Here is a 16,151-nt window from a genome sequence, read left to right on the forward strand (position 1 = left end):
AAAATCAGCTGAATTTTATTAACCATTCACTCAGGTGTCTTCATACTCATTGTCTTAGTCCATTCTAACAATCTTAGAGGTAGGTTTTATTATAAACATGCTAAAAACAGTGCCAGGCATATAGTAAGTACTCTATGAGTGTTGACTGTGATTATTACTATTTATTGAGTCTCTAATATGTCCAGGGAAACCCTGGTGGCGTAGTGGTTAAGTGGTACGGCTGCTAACCAAGCTATCGGCAGTTTGAATCCACCAGGTGCCCCTTGGAAACTCTATGGTGCAGTTCTACTCTGTCCTATAGGGTTGCTATGAGTTGGAATCGACTTGACGGAGGGGGTAATGTTTGGTTTGGATTATGTCCAAGTACTGTCATCCAAGGATGACAAGGAACAAAACAAAACCTTGACTAATACAGGAGACAATCAGAGAAATTAACAATGAAAATGCAGTGTGATAAGTGCTATAGGGAGGGTTTGCAGGATACTGCTCTGGAAACAGGGAGCCCCTGGGTAGCGCAAATGGTTAACATGCTCTACTGCTACCAAAAGGAGTCCACCCAGAAGCACCTTGGAAGAAAGGCCTGGTGATCTACTTTCTAAAAAGAGCACTGTTCTACACTAACACACATAGGATTGCCATGAGTTGGCGTGGACTCGAAAGCAATTGTTGGCTCCGGGAACATGGAGGAAGGGAAGTTCTTAGTGAGTGGAGACATGGGGAAGGCAAGAAAAGCTTCCCTGGGAGGTGGCCTTTAATTGTGTCTTGAGGGATAGGTAGAAGTGTTAGCCAGCACACAAAGCTCCAGTGGGGTGTGTGGTGATTGAGGAGACAGACACACCAAAGGATACCAGGAAAAATAAACAGGACATGAGAGTTCGGTGGCAGAGGAGGAAGAGAGCAATTGAGTTGAATGTCCAACAGTGAAGATGGACTTAAATATTGCAGGAGAGAGGAAACTCCATCAGTGGAGGCTGGATCAGAAGCACACAGAGCTGACATGGTATCTTGATTCTGACATACTATTGTAATTTCCAGATATTTGGGAAACGGCTTTCATAGATCACCCCCATACCTGTCCCAGTATCTTAATCTTCACTCTGAGAAAATTCATCTTTAAGTCAAACTTAAATACTCTAGGCTGCAGTTTTTCTTCATGTTAATTTGTGAGTGTGAAGTGGAGGATGGTTCAAGAATAACTGAAAAGTTTAGGGGGTAGTGAGGCTACATCGGAGCCCTGGTGGCTCAATGGTTAAGAGCTAGGCTTCTAACCAAAAGGTTGGCAGTTTGAATCCACCAGCCGCTCCTTGGAAACCCTATGGAACAGTTCTACTGTGTCCTACAGGGTCACTATGAGTCCTAATAGCGAATAGCGACCCTGTAAGGACAGGGTAGGACTGGTTCATAGGGTGTCCAAGGAGTGGCTGGTGGATTTGAACTGCTAACCTTTTGGTTAGAAGCCTCACTCTTAACCACTGAACCACCAGGGCAACAGGTTTGGTTTTTTGTTTTTTTGAGTCTAAGTCAATGGTGGTGAAAAACTATGGGTAGAGATAGCGAGAATGGTGATGCAAAGTGAACAATGTAACCGATGTTACTGAATTGAGTGTGTAGAAACATTGAATGGGTGTAGGTTGGGCTGTGTATATTTTCACCAAAAAAAAAGAAAAAAAATTTTTAAGGGAGGAAAATGAATAACTTAAGACTGATTTTTTCTCTTATTTGAGGCATATTGCGTATTTTTCAATGTCCTCTAATCCTTGGGGAATGCTATTTAAATACAACTGACGCTCTCCTGAATACAAAATACCACTGCAAAACTATTTGAAAGATTTCTGGCAGAGAAGGGGAGGAGAGAGGCTGGTGGGAGAGGGAGAACATAGAATCAAGTGGCTCTTTGTTTATATAAATATACAAACCTATGCCGAGACTCTTTTACCCTCTACTGTCCCCCACAGCCACTCAACAGGTGGCAAGAGCTCACTGACATTTGTAGAGCAGATGGGATGTCATTTTAATGCTGTTTCTAATTGACAAGGGCCTTGGTGGCTGTGGCACGTGCCGCTGCATGCCTGGCTTAGGGTGGGCAATGGGATTAGAAACTGCTACCTGCTCCTTCTGGCAGAGAAATGAGAGCTGTAATTGTGTTAACTGGCTTGAGCACATGGTGCTAACTCCTAATCAAAGACTTATTTTGCTGGGTTTATTTCCCTGAACTTGCCAACCCTTCCCTCCCCCTTGCATAACTCTGAATTTTGGACCACTCGAACAAGGAAACCTTGTTCCTCTGACATTACCCTTAGAGCAAGCTCAGTGTTTTCCTGTCCAAATTTCTATAAGCAACTCAGGTTGCATTAAATTTACACCAGAAACAAGCCTGTGCTTCTCAGAAGTGGTCCAGAGAGGAAGCAAAAAGGGCTAGCAAAGAGCTCGAGCCGTCCTTGGAGCCTACCAGAGATTCTCATCAGAGCAGCAACAACATGGAGTCCGAAGCCCTGGCCCTGAGCAGCCATGATTTTTGCAGTTCTCATTTCATAAGCCATATGGTGGATAGGTGCAGCCCCCTTCCTGTAGCGAACACATTCAATGCCAAGGCTACCGCTAGGTACTTCTTCACTCAGCGTCCTTGAGGACCCTGCATACTAATTATAGTACTTTTATTCACAACAAAACAAGAACAGCAAAAAATACATAATCAAATTTTGGACTGGTCTTTTAAATCTTATTGGGTTCCCTTCAATCATTCAGCTTCTTGGAAGACAAACAAATCCCAATTATCAATCATAGCTTCTTAGACCAGACTCGAAAGCAATTTATATGGTAATGAGGAACTTACTGATCCCACCGAGTATATTATTTTGTGCCTGAGTCTTGGGGTTATTTCTACAACATTCATGGTCATTTCCCTTTAATCAATGGCATACGTCTTCACTTTAGGCCTTCATCAGAATTTTGGAAATAGACATCCTTTCTAGCTCACCCTTTCTCTCTTCTCCACCCAACATCATTACTGTGTCCTTAGCTCAGGAAGAGGGACAAAAAAAAAAAAAAAAATAGAGTGGATTTAGAATATCTTTTGCTCTCTGTCTTAGTTGTCTAGTGCTGCTATAACAGAAATACCGCAAAGGGGTGGCTTTCACAAATTTTTTTTTCTCTCAATTTAAGAGGCTAGAAGTCTGAATTTAGGGTGTTCACTTTAGGGGAAGGCTTTCTTTCTCTGTAGGCTCTGGAGGAAGGTCCTTGTCTCTTCTAAGCTTCCTTTCCTGGGCAATCTTCATGTGCCTTGGCACCTCACGATTCAGTGATCTACTAGTAATCATTAGGATATAATAGAATTGGTGGTACAATAATTAAGCACTTGGGTGCCAACCAAAAGGTTGGTGGCTTGACCCACCCAGTGGCTCTTCAGGAGAAAGACCTGTCAATCTGGTTGCATAAAGATTACAGCCTAGGAGACCCGATGGGGCAGCCCTACTCTGTCACATGGGGTTGCTATGAGTTGGAATCAACTCAACGACACACAACAACAACAACAACATTAGCATTTTTTGAGTGCCCCTTTTGTGCCAGGTAGATATTGCATTAAATGCTTTTGCATATAATAATAATAAAAGTAGCTAATATATAAATACTTATCCAGCAATTTACTATGTGCCACTCATAGTGTTAAGTTCCTTATATACTATCTCCATTTATTCCTCTCATCAACACTATATGATAGACACTATCATTAATCTTGTTTTATAATTGAAGACAGTGGAGTTTAGAGAGTAACCTGCTGGAAGTTGAACTTGGTCTGTCTGAAGTCAAAGCCGATGTGCTCAGCCACTGTCTTAGTTCCTTTGATGAATCCTTAAGTGGATAGTGTTTTTTTTGTTTGTTTTGTTTTTTGTTTTGATGCAAGTAACTCCACTAACAGATCAGATTCATATAAATTCAAACTTCTTTAAATTTAAGGGGCCTTCTTACTTCGAGGAAACCCCGGTGACATAGTGGTTAAGAGCTACAGCTGCTAACCAAAAGGTTGGCAGTTTGAATCCACCAGGTGCTCCTTGGAAACTCTATGGGGCAGTTCTACTCTGTCCTATAAGGTTGCTATGAGTCGGAATTGACGGCTGTGGGTTTTTTTTTTTTCCTACTTTGTTGGAGCCCTGGTGGCACAGTGGTTAAGAGCCCAGCTGCTAACCAAAAGGTCAGCAGCTGGAATCCACTGGCTGCTCCTTGGGAAACCCTATGGGGTAGTTCTACACTGTCCTATAAGGTCTCTTTGAATCAGAATCAACATGACGGCAATGGGTTTTTCTCACCTTGGTGGAGTCCCTAGGTAGTGCGAATAGCTAATGTACTCAGCTGCTTCTGGAAAGGTTGGCAGCTCGAGCCTACCCAGAAGAAAGTCCTCGTGATCTCCTTTTGAAAAATCAACCATTGAAAACACTCTGTAGCACAGTTGTATTCTGATATACATGGGGTCACCATGAGTTGGAATCGACTTGACAGCAGCTAAATCTCAGAAATCAGAATAGCCTGCTGCACCCCTGAGCATATCGGCCGTCCAAATCCTGGTGCTGTGGACCAGCAGAGGCTTCCTGCTCACAATCGTGAGGATACAGTAATCCTTTTGTGCATTGATTTCCTGAAGCATCAGTGTTCTCAAAATGCAATCAAAACATAGTCAAACATTACTTCTGCCTAGCTTGATTTACAAACATTCACTGTATTTCCAAATGACTTACTTAAAATATATCATTACTGGAATCATGTCACCGTGTTTACTATTTAATGTCAAGTGGTCCTCTTATCTAGGTTTTTCCAGTTGGAGGTGGTTCCCATGGCCTCCCCTCTGTGTCTTCTCTTTTAGATGCCTAACCTGGGGGCTGAGTGGAAACCCACGGGAGTTCCAGTATAAGCAATGTGAGCAGACTGGCCTCTTTATTTTTAATTCACTGAATATGAAGGGAACCGCTCTGTAGCTGTTTTCAGTCTAGACAGGATATGATGATAATAGCACAAATAAAAGTTCATGTATCCCAGCCAGGGACAAATTAAGTGGATACAGGGCATAGATATATGTCATGCTGCCATGGACGTGGAGCAGCACATAGCCCACCGCAGGGCATGGGGCCCAGATTAATTGGCTTGCCCAGAATGCATCTACGATTAGAACAAAGCCCTCAGGGTGTGCTGGACAGTGTGCATCTGGACTCTCAAGTTTTCTTCTCCTAGGCCCTGGAAGTTGGCCATTGGATTTTATAGGCCAAGAGATTGAGTGCCTTTTGACACCAGTGGTTTATGAAATGTTTTGCTGGTTTTCCTTCCTACGTTATAAATATTTCTGAGGGAGAGCAGTCACTGTATGTTGATATGATTCAAGCAGTATTTATTATTACTTAAGTAAGGTGCCAGAGCTGTGGTACAGCTGGGATTACAGAATTATGGGAAAAGGTGTGTATCTTGAGTATCTGTGTGCCGGAAAGATCAAAGTGAGTTCCTTTATGTCACATGAGCTACTGAAATAGAAGAAGCCCCGCGATCCCTGTGCTGAAAAATACTGGCATTTGTGCCCCAAGAAGTATAATGGTGATCATACGTGGCATCTGGCTGACTTTGAACTCCATTCTGAGTCAGCCGGAAAGAGGATGAATCAGGAGAAATGCCAACGGCACAGAGCAACTTCACAGTGTTGCTCAGTGGAAAAGCTAGAGATGAATAGTAAAGAAGATAGACTCTGTATCCAAGAAAAATCAAGGGTGAAATTGCTTGTGTTACTGACCAAAGGCTAAATACTTGTCTTGAATGTGGAAGAGCAACCCCAATGGCCTCCACAGAACCTGTACCTGCATAAGCCAACAACAAAATTTGTCCAATAAACGGCTCTTGTTAATCTATGACATCATGTTTATCATCAAGCCTGAAAAACCAGGAAAGTTAAACACTATGGGTGGATCCAAAAAAGATGGTGCCTGAATATTTATTATTATGAAGGCAGTTAGAGAAAATACTGAGAAAACTTTTTTTTAAAAGATAACTCCCAATGGATCCTGCTTGCTTTTGTTGGACGCTGGTTCCTTTCAGGTTCCATTTGTGAAATATTTACTGTAGTACATTCCTGTTCCTTTTTGGAAATGATATGATATTTAAATCTTGAGCAACACATTCCATCATTTAGCAGTGAGGCACTTGGGAATTATCATATATATATTTTTTTTTAATATAAAAATTTATGCTTTCTGAGACTGTATTTTGAGAAGAGCGCTTTGTTGGTTTCTTGGCTTCAGGGACTTAATCATTCCAATTCTAGCAATTATTTACATAGAGAACCTAGAAGCCTGGGACATAGACTAGGTGAATACTGAGAATTCACGCCCAGGCATCACACCAGAGACCTTGTGGTCTAAGGCACTAGTGTCAAGGGCCTCAGTCCCTGTCATTCTCATTCACTGATGTATCCATTCATCCATCAGACTAAGTCCTAGGGACATGTCTGTGGTGAGCTGGCATTGAGCGTGGCTCCATGAAGGCTTGAATCTGGAGTGGAAAAGTAGCAGGCATATTTTGGAAGTTGATGAATAGGTAGCATTAAAGAGCATATCATATATTGGATAGTGTCTGTAGATAGTAGATACTCAATGAATGTTGGCTACTGGCATTGATTTTAATTGTGTTTATCATTAAACAGCATAGTAACAGCACAGAAAACTTACCTGAAGATAATTTAATTCAAAATCCTACCAGCCTAATGTATCAATAGTTTTCATTTTACATACATTTATTTGTTCAAAAAATATTTATTGTGTTCCTACTATGTTGCAGGAGCCAGTCATACTTCAGTGATAGGATTCTCTCCTGCCATTTGGAAGACCCCAGATCAGTTCTCAGCCAGTACACCCATCCTCAGTCACCACTCATCTGTCAGGTTTTAGCAGAGCTTCCAGATGAAGAGTAGGAGGAAAGTCCTGGCAATCTATTTCCAAACATCAGCCAATGAAAACCCTATGGGTCACCATGACCCTATCCGCAACCAGTTATGGGAATGGCACAAGATCTGGCACAGTTGTGCATGAGGTTGCCATGGCCTGGGGTCCAACTCAATGGTGGTCAACAACAACAACTATGTTGCAAATACAGGCAAAGACCATGTGCAGGTTTTCTTCACCTTTGTGCATATGTACTCTAATTTTTCAGAGTTAAGTTTTTCATACAGACAATATTTTTTCCATGTTGTTATATGTTATTTATATTAACATTTTGATCAGTGTCTATTATTCTTGTTATTTATTTGATCATTCCTCTATTGTGGAATATTACGGTTCTTTGAAAATTTTCGGTATTACAGAACAGGCAATGATAAGCATTTGAGCACAGAGCTTCTGATTTCTTTTATGTAATTTACTAGGGTAAATTCCCAGGAATCTAAATATTGGGTCAGAGGATATGAACATGGTTATCGCTCCTGAGTCATCCTGTCAAATTTCTGAATCTTGTACCAATTTACGGTTAAAATGTTCTTTCTATCAATCACATTCATGGGTGCCTTCGTGAAGATACTGCTTAATTTCTAGATGGAGAATTGAGGAATACTCTAGTTTCATCAACAATTAATGCATAAGCCATTTCTTATATGGATTATTCTCCAGATGCCTTAACCCATCCATTAGATAGACAGACAGACAGACGGATAGATTTCATTAAGCAGGAGAGACGTTCCAGTTCTCAAGCTTTTAGTGCCTTCTTACTTCCTTGTTCCTTAAGCCAATTCCTGCACCTCAACACCTGCTCATAGCGTGACAGAATGTTGGAAATGGAAGAGACTTCAGATATCTCTCTATCCCCTTCATTTTAGAGTGAAGGAAACCAGAACCAGGGAGATAGCGAATTAACTTCACACAGCTAGTGGGAGAGCTGGGCTGAGATCCTCTCAGCTGTACTCTGGTACAGCCACTCTAAAAACTGAGGGCGTAGCCTGTATACTAATATTAGAAAGAAAAAGAAAAAATTAACATGGCCTTTGGGCAGGTATGACCTGCACATTAGTGAAGGATTCCAAATTTTACTCCCTCCCTCCGTAACGTGCCCATGACTTTTCATGTACACTCTGTTATGGTGGCTCTGGAAGTACCTCTTCAGCCCTGGGACTGTAGATGGTACTTGATGCGCTTCACAAGTGAAATGAAGGTCACCGTTTTAGAAAGGAAATTAGGGAGCATCAAAATACAGAGGAGAAGCTCTTCCAGAAAATTAAGACCAGCCTCCTAAGCCAGCAACATACAAGGTGCAGTGCGATTGAGGACCAGTCTACCTTGAACCTTGGATCCAGCATTCCCTCTCTCAATTTTTTTTTAAACAGAGGACTTCAAGTTCCTTCAACACATAACCTTACTTTACATTTTTGTGCCTTTGCTCCTGTTCCCAAGCGAAACCAGTTTAGCCACCCATGTGGCTGGCTAATTTGACTCTTCAAGACTTACTAACTCAGGGAAAGCCTCTTACAGGAAGTCTCCCATGCTGCCCAGAGGCTGCACTGTCCGGCTCTGTTCTGTGCATCACTTTAGCACACTGGGTTGATAGTATTTGTTTTATGTATCCATCCCAGACTGGGATCTGTGACTTATTTTCATGTTCTCAATGCTTAGTACAAGGAGCCCTGGTGGCACAGTGGTTAAGCCAAAAGTTTGGGGGTTAGAATCCACCCAGCAGCTCTGTGGGAGAAAGCCCTAGTGATCAGCTCCTGTAAAGATTATAGCCTACAAAACTCTATCAGGGAGTTCTGCTCTGTCACATGGAGTCACTATGAGTTGGAATCGACTCCGCGACACCAAACAACAACAATGCTTAGTACAGAGTAGAAATTCAGTAACTATTCATTGAACTGAAATATCTGAATAAGGATAGTGTGAAAAATCTGAAATCCATTGAAAATGCACTGGGAGTAGTCTCAGGGAAATGTCGCTAGAATGCAATTCTTACTTAGAATGCTTAACCTGATCAATTGTATTGTATTATTGAATGGGAAAAATGTGTTAATGGGCACTGGGTCCTCTACTTGGCCTCTATAAAAGAGAAGCCCCACGATAATAATTTCACCAAAATGTAAATTATTAATAGTGTTATCACCATCATCTGAGACCTTATTCTAGCAGTGCCCTTTCTTAAATCTTTAACCTGTTCTTCTCTACTTGTTCTTTTCTCCTTAACATACAAATTTGTTCACATCTTTCACATCCTTACAAACTCTTCTTCAGCCTTGTGATCCCCTCTGACAATAATCTTTCTTTATCCATTTTTCTCCCAGTCATCCTTCCATTTCTTGCAGTCAGGTTCTACTCTTTGCCCTGACCCTGAAATACTTAGTAAGGTTACCTGTGACCTACAAGGTGCATGGTCAGTGGATACTTCTCCCTTCTTTGACTTTTCTGTGGCATTGGACACCGCCAGTCTCTCACTCCTTCCTTTAATTCTTGCCTGCCTTAACATCGTGCCGTCACGAGTCTCCTCCTGCCTCTGGGACCACCTTCTCTCACACATTGTATCAAACAAGGTGTTCTCTTCCATGCTGGTGTTCCCCTGTTCAGCCTTTCCTGCTTTTCCGTGCTAACGTACACCGATGGATTCAGCCCTGTCTACCCAGCAGAATCACCTGTGGCTCTTCTAAAAAATACCAAAACCTGGGCCCCATCTCCAATGCTTCTGATTTAGGAGTTCTGTGTGGGGCATGGGAGCCCTCATGGCACAGTGGCTAAGAGCTTGGCTGCTAACCAAAAGGCCGGCAGTTCAAATCCACCAGCTGCTCCTTGGAAATCCTATGGGGCAGTTCTTCTCTGTCCTATAGGGTCATTATGAGTTGAAATTGACTCAATGGCAATGGGGTTTTTTGTTTTTAGGTGGGGCCTGGACAACAGCCTTTTTTTTTTTAATTGTACTTTACATAAAGGCTTACAGAGCAGACTAGTTTCTCATTAAACAATTAATACACACATTGTTTCGTGACATTGGTTGCCAGCCCCATGACATGTCAGCACTCTCCTATTCTTTACCTTGGGTTCCCCATTTCCAGCTTACGTGTTCCCTCCTGCCTTCTAGTCCTTACTCCTGGGCTGGTGTGCTCCTTCAGTCTGGTTTTGTTTTATGGGCCTGTCTAATCTTTGCCTGAAGGGTAAACATCCAGAGTGACTTCGTTACTGAGCTATAAGGGTGTCCTGGGGCCATACTCTCTGGGTTTCTCCAGCCTCTGTCAGACTACTAAGTCTGGTCTTTTTTCGTGAGTTAGAGATTTGTTCTACATTTTTCTCCAGCTCTGTCCAGGACCCTCTATTGTGATTCCTATCTCGGCAGTTGGTGATGGTAGCCGGGCACCATCTAGTTGTACAGGACTCGGTTTGGTGGAAGCTGTGGTAGTTGTGATCCATTAGTTCTTTGGGCTAATCTTTCCCTTGTGTCTTTGGTTTTCTTCATTCTTCCTTGCTCCAGAAAGAGTGAAACCAATTGAGTGTCTTATGTCTTAGATGGCCACTCGCAAGCTTTTAAGATCTAGACATAGCTGTCATTTTACAAAGTCTTACTGTGATGCTGACATATAGCCACATTTGATATTCACTGCCCTGTGTCATTTTGGTAGGTGACTTCATTTATCAAATAATTTTTGAATACCTACCCTATGTTTGGAAACCCTGGTGGTGTAGTGGTTGAGAGCTATGGCTGCTAACCAAAAAGTCAGCTGTTGAAATCCAACAGGCGCTCCTTGGAAACCCTATGGGGCTGTTCTAATCTGTCCTATAGGGTTGCTATGAGTCGTAATCAGCTCAACGGCAACCGGTTTTACTCTATGCCAGGTATAATGCTAGTCACTGGAGTATTAACAGTGAGTAAGATATCCATGGTCCCTGCCCTCAGAGACCTTGCAGTTAAACATAAGAGACATAGTTCATTAAGTAATTACAATAAAGAAGGATACCAGTTGTTATGCACTGAATTGTGTCCCCCACCCCCCAAAAAATGTGTTGGAATCCTAACCCCTATACCTGTGGATATAATCCCATTGGGGAATAGGTTTTCTGTGTTATGTTAATGAGGCCATATCAGTGTAGGGTGTGTCCTAAACCTCATCACTTCTGAGTGATAGAGTAGCACAGACACAGAGACCAGCACGCACAAATGGGGAAAAAATAGGTGTTATGTGGAGATTGCCAAGGAACCGAGGAATACCAGGGCTAGAGCTATGCTCCATAGGGTTTTCGGTGGCTGATTTTTCAGAAGTAGATTGCCAAGTCTTTCTTCTGAGGCAGCTCTTGGTGGATTTGAACCTCTGATCTTTTTGTTAGCAGCTGAGCCCATAACCTTTGGTCCTCCTCAGGGACTCCCTGCCACCATCACCCACTGCCGTCGAGTCGATTCCAACTCATAGTGACCCTGTAGGACAGAGTAGAGGCAGCCGCCAAATCAGGAAGCCCCTGCTGCAGAATCACGGTGCTTCTCTTCCATATGCGTGAGTGGCTGGAAGCTCTGCACTGAGCCTCTCCCCAGTCATGAATCAAAGCCTTATTAAGCAAATGCATTCTTATGTCCTTAACCACGCTAGGCTGCCAGGGAGCCCTGAGAAATGGGGTTTTTAGCTCTCCAGCATGTTAGAAAGGAGTTGGAATGGGTGTTGGGTGTGCAAATGCAGGGCAGTTGTCATGGTGCCATTGTAACCTCTTTCCCAGATTACTAACCTGACTTAAAAGTTGCCTTGTCTCAAATTTCAGCCTCTTCTAGGTCAAGCTCCTCATTGCCATCAATTATAAAATGAACCTAAAAGCAACAGTTAACACTTTCTTGCTCAAAACCCTCAGATGGCTCCTATTGCTTTTATTACACACCTAAGTGGTATGATTTAATCAGTTGTCAGGTAGTTGAGACTTAGATGATTCAAAAAGTGGCACAAATTAAAATTAAGGTACAGATGTTTGTGCGTGATTTTATATACATATATATAAAAAAAGAAAAAAAAATTTTTTCTTTATGTATAAATCATACTACCTACCTACCTGCGACCGTCAGTCCTGACTCATGGTGATCCCATGAGTGCCAGCAGAGTGTAACTGCTCCATAGGGTTTTCTTGGCTGTAATCTTTACAGAACCAGACCTTTCTTCCACTGCTGGGTGAGTTAGTAAGTGAGCACAAACTGTTGCACCACCCAGGGACCTTATAAATTTTAGTAGGTAATATATATTCATTAGTTTTGTGTATTTATGAATAAGAGTGGATTAAATTTTATCACACATTTGCATTTCTACTCTGCTTTTTTGATTGGAAGATAAAGGGTGATGTTACATCTAAGCATAGCACGGGGAGGGACTTAATAATATTCTCACTCCTTAACTTGGCATGCAGGGCCATCCATCCTTTTGCCTTCCTTCTGTCCTTCTGCTAACATCCTATCATACCCTCCATGCTAGGACTTTGTATTATTTTAAATTCCTCTGGCTTTTCCTTCTGCCAAGAACACCTGTCCTAGTCTTCTTTGACTGGCTGATGGATTGTGTGGTCTTCAAACCCGTGATAGGCATCACCTCCTTAGTGAATTCTTCTCACTCCCCTCCAGGTTGACCATTCTTGCCTCTGTTATTTCCTCTGTTGTTGTTGTTGTTGTTAGCTGCCATTTAGTTGGTCCCCAGCTCATAGCAACCCTATGCACAACCCTATGCACAAAACGTTCCCCAGTCCTGCACCTTCCCTGTGACCAGTTGTGGATCAGACTGTTGTGATCCATAGGGTTTTCAGTGACTGATTTTCAGAAGTAGGCCAGGCATTTCCTCCTAGTCTGAGTCCAGAGGCTTCACTGAAACCTGTTCAGCATCGTAGCAACACACAAACCTCCACTGACAGGCGTGGTGGCTGTGCATGAGACGTATTGGTCGGGAATCAAACCTGGTCTCCCTCATGGGAGGCAAGAATTCTGCCACAGAATGACCAATGCCCTCTCTTTGCTCTCAGCACATCTTTATTGCATATCTATGCCTATTATTTACTCTTCCATCTTCCCTACTAGATTAAATGCTTCTAAAAAGCAGGGCTGTCTATTGCTGGTACCTAACCCTGTGTTCGAGACGTAATAGACACTCAGTAACTATTTGTTGCATGGACGAATGAATGATGACCACAATAAAATCTCTATAATTTAAACCAGTAGGAGACTCATCAAAATTAGGGAATATTTTCAAAGAGTACAAAAATTAGTATCAGTTGAGTGGTCTAATTAGAAGAAGTATAAACAAAGTATTTTATGGCACTTTTAATCAGCTTTAAAAGATTATTTTCTTACATTGGTTAAGCACCCTCCTCTTTCTCCTCTTCAAGTTTATCCTTTACATTTAGTTAGTAAACTCTCTCTTTGTCTCGCTCTTCCTCTGTGTACGAAGGTAAATCTTGCCCAGCCTACAGTGAATCATCAGGAACTGTGATTGGTTAGTGTAGATTCAAGCAGACTTATTTATGGATTTACCAGAGAGTGAGTGATTTGTCCCTTTGCTATCATTTAGCTACGGCCTTTTAATTTTGCATTTCAGTAGTTAGTACAGAAAGAACGACAATTTCATAAAAGTATTTTACTGTTTTTATTTGTTTTCATCCCGGTACAGCAGTTCTTTTTTGGAGAATCCCTATCTCCTCTGCCACTGTTGAAAAAATTTTTACTGGGTGAAGATCTGTTTTTTTTTTTTTTTTTAATCTTTTTTCCCCTTTCATGTGTGTTCCATTTAGATCAGGAAATTGACATTTCAACCCAGAAGACTTAGGCCAGATGTTAGTTCACGGAGCTGAAAGATGGATTTCCTGCCCCAATAGGTGACCTCTGCAAGCCAAATAGGCTTTTTCTTAATGGATAGACTGTCCAAATGACCTCATTTCTAGAACAAGGGTCCTTTGTAAGTGTCTTTTTGTGGTTAGAGTCAACATCATCTGATTTTTGAAAACATTCATTAGATAAAGGGTAGTTAGTATCTACTGCCTTCATTTTGAGACCATAGGGAAACAAAATTTGCCTAGACAAATCGATTTCTTTTCTTTTACAAATATTCATGCCCACTGAGGGGGAAATGGTGCAGAAAATCTGGTGCCTGCTTGCTCCTATTAATATTTCTTGTAGATTTCAGGCCTTATTCAGGCCAGCACTAACCACAGGAGCAGAGCCTGTTATGGGCCTCCCCACTCAGGGAATTGTTTCTAGAAGCCTGACCAAGGCACTGTTTAAAGTGGTAGCCATGACCCCAATGTCCTGCTGCTCAAACCTTCTATCTGCCTGTATGAGAAGCTTATTGAGACCTTCCTGAGGCACCACCCCTTTTGATGATTCTTTCCCAAGTTCATTTATTTATATCTTCAATTGTATAAGGCAGCTCAGAAAAAAAAAAAAAAGAGAGATAACTAAGCTTTTGTGTGTGTGAGAGAGAGAGAGAGAGAGAGAGAGTGAGTGTGAATGAGTGTCTGTGTGTGTATGTAACAGGAAGGGGGCAATTTAAAAGAAAATGCGTCATGGAAAGGAAAACGGCCTTGAATGGATGGAGGCTTTCTATATGTGGAAAAAAAGGGAGTCAGATTGTATGACAAGGCCAAGGAAGATATATGTTTCTGAGAGTCTAAAATTATAGAATTTTATAGCCAAAGGGAAAATTGAGAGGATTTTTTGGGGGGTGGGGGGGAGGGTGTCTTTATTTATTTATTTTCAGGAACAGGAATGGGAGTGTCTGTTTTTAATAGCCAGCAGAAAAATTTTACTCCCATAAAAAAATCTTGTTCCTTGTGATTTTGAACATTTTGAAATGTTGTCTAGGGTAGAGGAAAGCAGAACCCTACACAGAGTTAACACCAGGGTTGGACAGTGCAGCTAAAGCTCACAGTTCTTCCTCACAGTTTATATAGTAAATAGATGATATATAGATTGTGAGATAAAGATATATATGCCAAAACCATCCGAACCCACTGCCTTCAAGTCGATTCCAACTCATGGTGGCCCCATGTTGCAGAGTAGAACAACTCCATAGGGTTTTCTTGGCAGTAATCTTTACTGAAGCATATCGCTAGTCCTTTCTTCCGGTGCACCTCTGGGTGGACTCAAACCTCCAACCTTTCAGTTAGCAGCAGAGCTCATTAACTGTTTACATCACCCAGGGACTCATATCTACACAGAGATATATACAGAGAGAGAAAGAGAGAGACCTATAGCAGCTCTACTCATAATTGCCAAAAGTTGAAAGCAGCCAAGATGTCCTCCAATAAGGCGAATGAATAACAAACTGTGGTATATCCATATAATGGAGTGTTATTATTCAGCAATAAAAAGAAACGAGCTATCAAGCCACCAAAAGACATAGGAGAATCTCAAATGCCTATCATTAAGTGAAAGAACCCAGTCTGAAAAGGTTACGTAATGTACGATTTCAACTCAATGACATTCCAAAAAGGCAAAACTATACAGAAAATAAAAAGATCAGTGGTTGCTAGGGGTTGCAGCTGGTAGGGGGGAATGGATTAACAGGTGGAGCACAGGGGATTTTTGGGGTACCGAAACTGTTCCGTGTGATGCTCTAATGGTGGATACATTAAACAGCAAGCAAAACCCTCAGAACTGTACAACACAAAGAGTGACCCTAAGGTAAACTGTAGATTTTAGTTAATAATAATGTATCGATATGGTCTCATCAGTTGCAACAAATGTATCACATTACTGAACGAGGTCAATAACAGGGGAAACCATGGGCACGAGAAGAGGGATTATATGGAAACTGTCTGTACTTCCTGCTCAATTTTTCTGTAAACCTGAAAGTGCTCTAAAAAATAAAGTCTATTAATTAAAAATGGAGTCCTGATGGTACAGTGGTTAAAGTGCTTGGCTCCTGACCAAAAGATTGGCAATTCGAACCCACCAGCTGCTCCATGGAAGAAAGATGTGGTAGTCTGCTTCCATAAAGATTATATAACCTTGGAAACCATATTGGGCAGTTATACTCTACCCTGTAGGGTCGCCATGAGTCGTAAATGACTGGACAGCAACAGGTTTGGTTTTCTGGTTCATTAATGGAAAAAAAAAAAAAAAAGGCAAGATAAAGAAGATGTCACATCTTTCTTCGTTTTAATAAGTCAGCATATTTTTCCCAGAATGTTATACTCAGCTCAGTACCT

At 41.7% G+C, this 16,151-nt stretch overlaps 1 protein-coding gene and 1 pseudogene across 1 annotated transcript in view; both read left to right on the plus strand.

The window, feature by feature from the left end:
• The window catches only part of SASH1 (SAM and SH3 domain containing 1), a 310,621-nt gene that overhangs the window by 60,391 nt on the left and 234,079 nt on the right, over positions 1–16,151 (plus strand). The gene's annotated exons all lie outside the window — the stretch shown is intronic.
• On the plus strand, positions 7,949–8,047 carry LOC135227611 (U6 spliceosomal RNA; annotated as a pseudogene).

This window comes from Loxodonta africana, chromosome 1 (genome assembly GCF_030014295.1).
Source record: "Loxodonta africana isolate mLoxAfr1 chromosome 1, mLoxAfr1.hap2, whole genome shotgun sequence".
Taxonomy (NCBI): domain Eukaryota; kingdom Metazoa; phylum Chordata; class Mammalia; order Proboscidea; family Elephantidae; genus Loxodonta; species Loxodonta africana.